Genomic DNA, 8394 nt, shown 5'->3' with positions numbered 1-8394 from the left:
GGCACAACTCGCCTTGGCGGACGCAGCTTTTCCCCGCATGGATAAGGAGGGGAAGGACGCCATGGTGACGGAGCAGCTGCTGGTGTTGGCCCACGAGTTGGGGGTCCCCATCAACGTGGCAGACGAGATGGAGATCTGCTCCCTGGCGATCGCCACGAGCATTCACGCGTACGAGGTCCTCAAACGCAAGCCGGGGGTCGTCTGAAAATGGCCGGGGAACGCGGCACTGGCCGCCACGATCGCCGAACCTCAGCCAGCTGCGGTGCAGGAGCAGGCCTTCGCTGCATCGCGTCCGGGGGAGTGGAGAACGGGAGGTCGTTCGCCCACACGTTCGCCCCGCAAGCTGGAGCAACCGAAACCTACGACGTCCGTCGTCTGCTACAACTGCGGCCTTCGGGGTCACGTCGCAGCCGGGTGCCGGGCCCCGCGTCAGCGCGCCGCAGGACCACGTCGGGACGACGACCAGGGCCACAAGTCATCCCAACAAAACCCGGCAAGTCGCGGCACCTCACACGTTCGGTCCACAAACACGGCACATTCGGGTCGCCGCTTCGCGGTGGGGGGTTCGCGGCTGGGTGCCGGGGGTTCAATTCAGCGAGGGGGGTCCGTACGCGGCCCGCAAGCAGTCGAGTGGTCCGAATTGGCCCACAGGATCGTGGCTGCGTCAGCCGGGTCGTCCGTGGTAACGGGGTTCATTGACGGGGTTGAGGTCCGGGTGCTTGTTGACACGGGTGCGTCGGCCACCATCATCTCGGACCTTATTTATAACATTCTTCCCGTCCAAAGTAGACCCCTTCTGCCAGTAGACGTGCCATTTTATGCGGCGAATGGGGGATCCCTGGGGATCATCGGCCAGATTCGGGCGACTATTTGCATTGGTGACATTAAATTAGCGGGCCCTATTTTTGTATCATCATCGCTGGCCGTTCCCTGTTTGCTAGGTACGGACTTTTTGTCAAAAATGCCCATCAAAATTCTTATAGATCAGGCCTGCATAGAGCTTCCGTCAGGTCGGCGGGTTGCCTTCTTGTCGAGCCCTACCAAAGTGCGCACGGTTTGTGCGACGGTGCAGGCGCTGGCGACTCACACTGTACGGGTGCCCCCGGGATCGCAAATGTTAGTACCCCTTCGGTTCAGGAAGCCACTCGAGGTGGGTGCGGAGGCACAGGGGGTGCTGTTGGGGCCGTCAAACAGAGCCAGTAAGGGCCTCGATTTAGCGGTTGCTCAAACCATGGTGAGAGGGGACAGTGAGCCGTTCGTAATGGTCCTGAATACGGGGTCGCGGCCGGCCGTAATTGCGCAGGGAACGGTGCTGGCTCACGCCGCGCCGCTACCCGTTGAGGAACGGCTCGTGGCTCAAGCAGATTTCACTGTCGAGTCGCATCCTCAAAGTGATGAGGGGACTGAGTGGTTGGACTCGCTGTGTGCGGGTTCTGCTAACTTGTCCGGGGTGCAATTGGGAGCATTGAGGGGTTTGCTCATCGAGTTTGCTGACGTGTTCAGCAAACATAAGTACGATATCGGCTGCACTGACCTGTTGCGCCACCACATAGCTACAGGGGACGCGGCCCCTATTCGTCAGAATCCCTTCCGGCTCAGCCCGGCCGAGAAGGAACATGTGCAATCGGCGGTTAATGATATGTTGGCGGCCGATATCATTTCGCCCTCTTCTAGTCCGTGGGGTGCTCCTATTGTCCTAGTAAAGAAACAGGACGGGTCCTTGCGGTTTTGTGTCGATTTCCGCCGCTTAAACAAAATCTCGATGGCGGATGCGTATCCGCTCCCCAGGATGGATGAGTCGCTGGATGCCTTGGCGGGAGCGCAGTTTTTTTTCCACACTCGATCTGCTTTCTGGATTTTGGCAATTGCCACTCGATAACGAGTCAAAACCTAAAACTGCTTTCCGGACACCTGGGGGCCTATTTGAATTCAACCGTTTGCCCATGGGCTTACATTCCGCTCCCGCCACGTTCCAGAGACTCATGGAATTGGTTTTGTCGGGCCTCCAATGGGATACCTGTTTGATTTATCTTGACGATATTATCGTCTTTAGTCGGACTTTCGAGGAGCACCTCCAGCGACTGAGAGCGGTGTTCCTCAGGATGCGTTCCGCTAAGCTTAAATTTAAACCGGCTAAATGTTTTCTGCTTCGGGAATCGGTCAGGTATTTGGGCCATATCGTGAGTCGTTCAGGGATCTCGACGGACCCTGCTAAGACGCATTGCGTCAGCTCATGGCCAACGCCAACCTCGGTCACGGAGGTTCGTAGTTTCATTGGTTTTGCCTCCTATTACCGTCGTTTTGTCAAGCAATTTGCCACCATAGCCAAGCCCCTGCACGCTTTGACGGCTAAGGGTGTGAGGTTTCACTGGGGGGCGGAAGAGGAGGCTGCGTTCTGCTCCCTCCGTGACGCTTTGGTGCAGGCTCCCCCCTTGTGTTACCCCGATTTCACACAACCGTTTTTGCTTGACACGGACGCCAGCAATACGGGTATCGGGGGGGTGCTCTCACAGGTGGTCGGGGGGGTTGAACGGGTGGTCGCCTACGGTAGTAGGGTTCTTTCCCCCGCAGAACAACGCTATTGCGTAACTCGTCGTGAATTGTTAGCCATTGTGTTTTTTACACAGCAATTCAGGCCGTATCTTTACGGCCGTCATTTTACGGTCCGGACGGACCATGCGGCTCTACAATACGCTATGCGCGTGGCACAGCCATCGGGCCAATTGTCCCGATGGTTGGAGGTCCTTCAAGACTACCAATTCACGACGATTTACCGCAAGGGGTTGCGGCACTCAAACGCGGACGCCTTGTCGCGGTTGCCGCCGTGCACGGACTGCACATGTTTGTTGGGATCAGCGCGGTGCAAACCCCCGGTCGCCGGCACCCCGGGAGTTGCGCTCGCCGCCACTGACACCCCGGGAGAGGACGCCCCCACGGGGAGGGATTCGCTGTTGTCGTTGCCCCTCATTGAGTGGGGCCGCCTCCAGATGTCCGACAGCTCCCTACTTACGCTGCGTCGGAAAGTTGGCGCTCCCGAAGAAGGGGAGGCGCGGGTCGGTTCCTGGGTGTGCAGACAGGGCCTTTTGATGAGGTGGGACAACATGTCCCGGCGTCACGTGCTCGTTGTGCCTGTTGCTATGCGGGGTAGGGTTGTTCTGGCAGCTCATGAACGGCTCATGCATCTGGGTTTTCACAAAACGCTCGCCCTAATCCAGCGAGACTATTATTGGCCGGGGATGGGTAACGACGTGGCGAATATTCTTAAGGGATGCGTAGAGTGCGCCAAAAGGAAACCGCCACCATTGGCAGCTAATCCACCGCTGCAATCCATTCAGGTTTCGCGTATAAACGAATTGGTAGCGTTGGACATCTTGGGGCCCTTTCCGGTTACACCAAGGGGAAATAGGTTCCTGCTGGTTGGCGTGGAATACTTCACCCGATGGCCTATGGCATGGCCGCTCGCCAACCAGTCGGCTGCGGCGGTGGCGGACGCCTTTGTCCAGGGTTATGTGTTGGACAAGGGCGCCCCCGAACGCTTGCTGACGGATCAAGGGAAGAATTTTTCGAGCGTTTTGTTGCGCGAGGTGTGCGACCTGTTGGGTACAAAGAAAGTGCGTACTTCCCCCTACCACCCGCAGACTGACGGGATGGTTGAGCGTCTGAACAGGACGATTACGTCTATGTTGTGCCAACAGGTCTGCGACGATCAGGTTGATTGGGACTTACAGGTGCCGGGGGTACTCGCGGCCTATCGAATGGCCCCTCATGCGGCGACGGGGTTTTCCCCATTTTTTCTTATGTACGGGCGGGAGGCCGATCCGGCCGTGGACGTCCAACTGGGGATTTCCCAGCCACGGGCAAAATCTAAATTGGCAGACCACATCAAATTTAATATCGCCAAATTGACTGAAGCGCGCGAGGCGGCAAGGTTGAATTCGCGGTCGCGGCAAATTGCAAACGAGAAATTGCATGAGCGGAGGGTGCATACGCATGATTGGAAACCAGGCGATAAGGCCTGGCTGCATTGTCCACATGCACCGTTGGCTACGTCCCCCAAGTTGTTGAGACCTTGGAGGGGACCGGTGGAAATTGTGCGGGTTGCACGACCCCAGAGTATACAGATTAAATGGGGGAAACGCCGTTGGTATGTGCACCCCTCCCGACTGAAGCCCTATGCGGCACCGTGTGACCCCGTTCTGTGCCGTGACGACCGGGCGTGTGATGTGACCGTCGACTCGGGGAGGGAGGTGTCGCAGGCTGATCCTCACGTGTCTCCACCTGACCCACCCCCAGGTGCCTCGGGCTTGACGGCTGCTGACCGTCGAGAGCCTGAACCCCGGGGCACGCACGAGTCCTCGATGCCTGGCCGATGTCTTCCTGAACCGCCGGCACCACCGGACGTTCAACCGCGTCTGGTGCCGTACGACGGACCGGCAAGGCGGACTCGGGCTAGGTCTCAACAATTTTCATGAAGACGGTTTTTTTGCTCTACACCGAGCTCGCCCGGTGTTCCCCTCTGCCGGGGTAATGTCCCATTGTAGGGACGCTCGGAAGAAAAGGGGACACTGCACGAGTCGAAAGAAAAAAAAAAAAATTTCCATTTATTTTTTTTTGCATACACATTGCTATTGTCACTCGCCGGTTTGTATATATTGTTCTATTGTCGCGGTGGCATTGGTTGAGGGTTGCGGATGGTAGTGTTCGCGTCGTGTTGTGTTGTTAGCTTAGTTGTTGTTCTTGTTGTTGTGTTGTGTTACGGGGCACACAGGGGGGGTTTGTATATTTTTATAGCAGCCGGGGCGGCTGCGAGCTATGTGGTAGGGGGTGATGTAGTGGTGGTATTGACGTGCGCCGACTGTGACAGTGATGGATCACGGGGCGGCGCGGGGTGCGGGGTTGGGCACGCGTTGTGGGCGTGGTGTGGACGCGCGCGCCGGGAGTGACAGATGACGGGGCGGCGCGGAGTGAGTGGTGAGGCACGATGAGATGTGGGAAAAGAGGATCGTAGCCAGCGCCCGGCGATTGGTCGAATAAGTGGGTGCTCGCAGCGACGTCCGCAGGTGGGGTATAAAGGGGGACGCGCGAGAGCACTCGGGGAGAGTTACCCAGTTGAAGACCCGAAGACGGAGCTGAAGACCTAATGCTCCGAGTAGCTCAGTGGCGTTAGTCGCCGAGTAGCTAAGTGGATGTTGGTCATCCGAGTAGCTCAGTGGCGTTAGTCGCCGAGTAGCTAAGTGGATGTTGGTCATCCGAGTAGCTCAGTGGGCGTTAGTCGCCAAGTAGCTAAGTGGGTGTTTGTCACCCGAGTACTAAGTGGATGTTGGTCATCCGAGTAGCTCAGTGGGCGTTAGTCGCCAAGTAGCTAAGTGGGTGTTTGTCACCCGAGTACTAAGTGGATGTTGGTCATCCGAGTAGCTCAGTGGGCGTTAGTCGCCAAGTAGCTAAGTGGGTGTTTGTCACCCGAGATACAAAGTAGGTGTTAGTCACCTGTAAACGAGTTTGATAAAATAAAGAGTGTGTTACCCGTGAAGTCGTCTCCCGCCGAGTTACTACATTACACACATATAAATAATTGCAAGATTACATTCAATTGCCGTGTGGACTGTAAGCTCCAGCCATTCTTGTTAATCCACTGCTGCATGAAGCCCTCCCACGTCATGTAGGTTGTGGGGGTTATTTGATCAAAATTCACCCCGTCGATCAGAGCGGGTTGGTTAAGGCATTGAGAACAGTCGTAAGGTGCATAGCGGTACAACAGTGGAACGTGCTGCACGGCTTTCTGCTGCCCACCACGCAGCCGCAAAGCAGCCAATGCAACATGCTTGTTCATGGCGGTGGTTAACCCTCCAAGCACTATCCAACCCCGCTTAATTTAAGAAATTTGATGAGATCGGGTGCATCCCAGGTGATTTGTTCCAGCTGACTTGTACAGAGCGGACAGCGACTAGCTTCTTAATATTATGGCCAAGCTGGAATGTAGAATTCCATTTAATCCACAAAAAAACTGTTGCAGAATCCCAACCCTTAGCCCGAAAATCTCTAACCCCAAAAACACTATCCTCCTTCAAGCCACGCGTATGTCTGGCCTGCTAATGCATGTTGTAAATTCAAGACGCTGCACACTTAAGATTTATGCTCCACAAGATATTGCCCTTTCTGCGGAGCTGTTGCACAAGGTTTCAATGCAAGAGCAATCACTCCTCCGGGGATTTGTCACATACAGTTACAAAGCCAAACAAATTGAATGTTTAGTCACAAAAAGCGTCCGGCTTGGTGTGCTGTCCTCCAAATGTCAGAGGCTTTCTATCAACTGGAATATTACTTTAAAGGGTATATAGGCAGACGTGTATGTGAGAGACTGAAAATATATCCCCAAACGAATACAACGAAATAAGTGCCGATAAATGTGTGAGTTTTCGTGAATTGCAGAGGTTATATAAGTGAGTGATTACGGTGTCATTGTGTTTCTGCTGGGTCTCTGTTGGTTTGTGCATTTTTTTTCGTTATACTCTGTTTGCACCCTGTATTTTCCTCGATTCCCTGATGCAAAATTGCCACCCTGTGTCATCAGGACCTCGCCTGCCTTTCAGGGTTTTGAAAGCACACCTACCACATAAATTACTGTGCTTGCTCTTACACACCACAAGCGATAAAAAGCCAACAGTATGCTGTTATAATTAATTGGTCCAGGCCACTCATCGGGTAATGGGACCAAAATGTTGTTTTCTTTTATTGGTGGTAAAAACAGACCCTTGTCCGTGTTAATGTATATTGTATTACAGCGGTATTCTCTTCAGCGGGGCGCTGCCGTGACATGACGAAGCTCAGGGCTCCAGAAGACTTGAGGAGCTACACTGGATAGCGTCACCTACGCCAGTCACACTCATTATGTTAACTACCTCGCCTGGTATACAGGAGGTCGTGGGATCGATCCCGATCCTGACGCCTGCTGTATATTTGGAGTTTGCGTGTCTCTCTCTCCGGTGGTCGGCTTTTCTCCAGATCCTCCGGTTTTTCCCTCCACCTTTAGAATCAACATGCGTTTAGCGTATTTGGCTGCTATAAATGTCCACGTGATAAGCCACTTCGTTGAGCTGTGAAAAAAGCTATATAGCTCAGGGGGCCTTGTCTGGTACATTTTTTTTAAAGATTAGTTTCGATCAAATGTGCTCCCAGCACCAACCCAAACTGACCAGGCTGGTGAAGTATGGTCAACCCCCATGAACGCCACACGCCTAAACCAGCACGAGCAATTGCTCCCCAGCATGCTGGATGGCGTGGTGAGGACATCAGTAGTGAATGTGGTGATGAAAGCAGTGCTCGTGGAGTTGTTTAGGGTTTTTTTGAGGAACAAATGATTGTGTAGTAGAACACACGCGGGGACATTTGTGCAGGGCCCAAAACTTAATAGGGTCCCACGAACATATAAAACATGACATATGCAAACCCGTCAACCCCTTACCAGTGCCTGCCTTATTATAGACCAATTCAGACATTAGTCACCCCGTGCCCTTAGAAATATCATCGTTCATCCTACAATGCCCCATTGCCCGTATTGAAACGCCTTTACGCCGTATGGACCTGACAACTCAATTTCCCTGTACAAGAATATAGGTTGACAGCAATGGATATGTGTTGGAATTGTTTTATTCTCAGTGTCCCGGGCTCCAGATACTTGTCCTGCCAAGATCACAGTAAGCGGTGTCAGAATCTGTCCACACAGAGGAAATCAACCTATCGACGTGACTTTACCGAAAGACCCAAAGAATATGAATAGGACATCAATCGTTGATTCTTGAATCACTATTGAATCGTGATGCCAAAAATGAGAATGTTTTTTTTTGTATTTGCATCATTTGATTTGCATCGATTCTGCGTTAGTTGATGGTCAGGTGGTTCATTGGTCGAGCGAGCGGTGCACGATTGAAGGTTACGAGTTCTAACGCTGGGGATGAATCAGCCCATCATCCCTGCGGGAACGATAAAACGAGCACCACTTTGTGGGAAAGTCAACAGCGGCTGTCCTGTGGAGAGACTCGCCCGCCACCATAGGAATGGGGAATTTCCACCACTGGCTCACGGAGTGTAAGTAGATGGGCACCGCCTCAATGCGCATTTGAGCAACAACAAAATCACATTTGAGTTGTAAATAATCGACTCGTCGCTAGTTTCCTGCGATAATCGATTTTCTGCCGCTCATATTCCACCCCTCCTTTCCCTCGAATCGTGTGCCGTGAAGAAGGGCCATTGCCCAAAACGTTGTCTCTCATGTAAATATTAAGTCCCGCTGACTGGGTGACGACGACTGTGGCACGCCACCCTGCCCTGCGCGTGGACGTGGAGGCGTCAAACGCGGCCATCTTACTCGGGGGGGGAGGGGGTAGAGCCGCCGCC

Source organism: Lampetra fluviatilis, chromosome 5 (genome assembly GCF_964198595.1).
Source record: "Lampetra fluviatilis chromosome 5, kcLamFluv1.1, whole genome shotgun sequence".
NCBI lineage: Eukaryota > Metazoa > Chordata > Hyperoartia > Petromyzontiformes > Petromyzontidae > Lampetra > Lampetra fluviatilis.
This window is presented reverse-complemented; position numbering follows the sequence as displayed.